The following is a 3972-nucleotide window of genomic DNA, read 5'->3' on the forward strand; positions in this document are numbered from 1 at the left end:
TAATCCTGAGGTTCATCTGCCGGGGCCAAGCACGCTTGGACGGTGGCAGCGAGGTCCTCAGGACGTAGATGGATTGCCTTACAGGGCTAGCGAGCTCCATCTGCCCGGGGAGTGTCCTAACCGGGAATCGAACCCAGATCTCAGCGTTGACAACGCTGCGGTTTAGCCACTGCACCACCAGGGACACTCAATTCCTTTACTACATATAGGACAAATGAAGGTTTTGCCAGGAAACAGAATCTATACTAAATGACATTTTTTAACCTCAAAGTGACTGAAGTCAACTTTTCTTCAATTTACTTATAGTATATGAAGAATACATGAAGTTTGTTGTCTAAACAACTGGGACGGTGTATGTCTTCACCACCCACAATAAAATAAACTGCACATCTGCTTGCTCATTACAGCTTGACTCCAGCCAGGGAAAGCCCAGCTTTTGCAATGAGTAAATTGAATTCCGCACAATGAAATCAGGCTTGAAGTAATCGAGTATTTTGAAAAAAACTGCATTAGGATCAGTGCACAGTTGGATTATCACATGACAGAGTCTGACATTCATAAAGCACTAAAGATACAGTTTGATGTTTATGCTCTACCCTGAGCAGCATAAACAGGGTAATACTGACCCTGAAAAGGCTACACTTCGGTCTCAATGAGCTGTGCACTAGCAGACACAATTACAGCACCAGGACCACAAAATGCATGTAATTCAAGGCAAATTTGGACAGCTACTGTTGAGATAAAAGCCCTGCTGGACATCCAAAATCAGCCAGAGCAAGGACATCAGTCAGGTCCATTGCAAAACTGGATGAACCTGAATTGATTTTTTATTTCAGAGAGAGACACACTGAGAGGCAGAACCTGAAAACCAGCATTTCACTGGGCTTTTCTTCCTTGCTTTTCATCTGTCCCAGAACTTCATGAAATGTGATTGAAGGAGGTGTTTTTATAGACCTGGGAAGTGTCCACACCACAGAGCACTGCACTTATACTTAACAGCAGCAGAAAAGCAAAGATTTAAAACACACTCAGTGCTCCAATTTGCCTTCTTTAACTGTTTCAATAAGTGAGGGGTAAATCAAACATCTCTAGAATCAAGCGGTTTGACTTTCATTCAGCCCATGAAAAATCGATACTTAGGTCAGCAGTGGTTTCCTCACAGTCACCTGTGGTTATGGGTAAGGAAATCTGGTCTATGCAAGGACTTTTCCTTCTTCTTACCAGCTCTCCTCTCTCCACACCCCTGACTTTTTACTCCAAGGGTGTGATCTGTATTTTATGAGTTAACCCAGCAGGGACAGGTTCATCCTTCCTCAGTCATCATTCCTTGGAAATGATTTTTAAAACCCCTCAGCACTAAATAATCTCAATTTTCTCTACATCAGAATAACAACTGCAGTAATAGCTTGGGATCTTGGCATTTAAGCACTTCCCCCATCCCTAACCTAAAAAAAAATGTGCCTACCAGACACTTCTGAGAGATCTTTGTCAGCAACCAAAATGCAAGATAGTTAATAGTTCAGCCCAATCCTCAGCCTATTTTCACATGCACACAAGTATGGAAGTCTTACAGTCTTTGTAGAATACTTTGGATATTACAGCTCCACTAATGTTAATTTCCTCATTATTAATTTCAGACTCCTTCTTTAGCATCATAATCAAGCTCTCCCCCATATCCATCACAGCTGGATGGAGTGATGCTAATCTTGGAAATCCAGTCTTTTTTATTCATGCAGTAACTGAGTTTCACAGCTCCACTTTACCGTGACTTGGCCCCATCCAAGGAACTCCTTGGTTAATTACTACTTATAATTAGTTACACTACTTAACTACTTTAAATAAAGGGACAAAAATAATTTTAGTTTCATACTAAGGACTTCTTTAATCCGAGCCTAGCCAAGATCTATGCATTCAGCTTGTTAAATCTTTCTCCAAAAAACAGTATCTCTGTTTTTGATGTTCAGTGACCTCCTTCTTCCTTAGAAAACTGGGGCACTGAGGAAAACAGAACAAGATGATATTTGTGGTTGGACCTCCTCCTTCCTCCCACTCTCATAGGAACAGATCAGCACAGCATCTCCCTTAGATCTGTTCTGCTGACACCTCTTCCCTGCTGCCCGTGCTCTGCTTTTCCCAGAGGGAAGAGCTGTGGCAGAGCAGTGGCTGGCAATGGTTTCAGCCCACCCTCCTTAGGACGTGCCTACTTGTGCAGGGCATTTGGAGGTCCCATTTGTACTCCAGCAGCTCCAGTCTGCGGAACCAAATCACTGAAAAAAATCAAGGACTGCTTTTGGGGTTTCTTTTCTGGTTATTCTGAAGGACAAAGTGCCTTTGTACCCCCACTGTTGTGACTCCACTGCACACAGTGCTTAGGATGTGCACATACATAAGCACACATGTTCTCACTGGGATTTCCTCTTTCTCCATTAAACACCTTTCCTGCTTGCTCAGCATTCCCTTAAAAAAACACAGACCAAAGTAACAGAATTATTTAGAATCTCCTTTTGCAGAAGCAAAGCTCCTGTAGAACAAACAAGGTAAACCAATGAGCAGGCAGATGCCCTCAGCTGCATTCCAGCCAAGGATACCTCCATGCCATTCTTCAGCCAGTATTTTTAACCTTTACTTCCCTTTGTATTACTTCTCTGTTCTCTTTGGGGCTCATGGCTCTCTCCAGTTTATTATTTTCATTAATTTAATGGATCTCCTTTAAGTTTCTCTGGAGTGCTGTTGATTATTTTTATTCATCACCAGAAGTTAAAGCGCTTCCAGCTTGCCAGAGCTCTCCTTTCAATTTGGTACACTGCCTTCCTGCTACTGAGAGCTGATGATCCTCAAATAAATGATTTTCACTTTCAGTCATTAGTACAGAATTCTGAAAGGCTGAATTTACAACTGATGAAGAGACCAATACGAGGAGATACTGAGTAACCTAGAAAGTAACGGCAAATAGAAGTTACTCAGTATTACACATAAGGTCAATGACAAGCAAATAACTTCAGTCCAAGTAAAACAATTTGCACAAGTAGTTTTTGTTGCTGAAACAAGGAGATCAGACGAGGAAATGCTTTAAGTATCTCAGTGCCAGAAGTTTTCCAAATTTCCCCCAAAGTGATTTTTGTGTTTCATTTCCCAGTCCACAGACTGATTTGCTGAGAAATTGCCGTTATCAGAACTGTGAAGTCAGAACTAGATGTAACAAAAAATGAGCTAAGCACATTCTTCATTCAAAGAAAAGTTAATTAAAGATTTTATTGTGCAGAGCCAAAGGTGGGAAAAGGCCAGGATGCTTCCTGTCAATAAGAATGGTTAGTTACTTACACATTTGGTGTAGCTGCTGTTTTATTAAAAAACAATCGAAATTCTATAAGTAATTTAGTAGATTTTTTTTTGCTGCTGATCAGAAAGAGTAAATATTTGGGAGGTCTATGAATTCAGAGAAGGCTGTGCCCCTATGACCTGGATAGAGAAAGGTGTTTCAAAAAAATAAAATACGTGAATGCTGTGGAGGAAACAAAGAGCATGAGATTGGTATCATGGCCTGGAACAACTTCACTGCCAAGACACGCACTACAGCACCTCAACAGCACTTAAAACTTCCATCTTACACCTCAAAAGTGAGCTCTTTGCAGGTTTTGGCTATCCAAGACTACACCTGAGAAAAAATGCTGTCCCTAAATCGTCCCTTTTGCCCCATTGCACATGGCCACATGTCAAATACTAAACATCCTCCTTCAAACTACTAATACCTGTTCTATAATTACTGTCAGCAAAGGTAAACACTTAGGATTCAAAACCCCTGTGTTTTCACAACACCACTCACAAAAACACGTTGTTTATTTTTCTCCTGGCCAACAATCCACTTCCATCAAATCCATGAGTTTTCTCACTTCATGGATTAGAGATGAGAAGAATAAACGCTTGCAGGCAAGGAAACAGCACAGCATGTTCCTTACCCTCAGATCAATGATT

The 3972-nt window shown here is 41.2% G+C and overlaps 1 protein-coding gene across 3 annotated transcripts in view; it reads right to left on the reverse strand.

Annotated features, from left to right (window-relative positions):
- Window positions 1-3972, reverse strand: part of DARS (aspartyl-tRNA synthetase) — a 39076-nt gene that overhangs the window by 12708 nt on the left and 22396 nt on the right. The window lies entirely within an intron of this gene.

This window comes from Empidonax traillii, unplaced genomic scaffold (genome assembly GCF_003031625.1).
Source record: "Empidonax traillii isolate 1590-97213 ecotype Southwest subspecies unplaced genomic scaffold, ASM303162v1 scaffold142:size1213974, whole genome shotgun sequence".
NCBI lineage: Eukaryota > Metazoa > Chordata > Aves > Passeriformes > Tyrannidae > Empidonax > Empidonax traillii.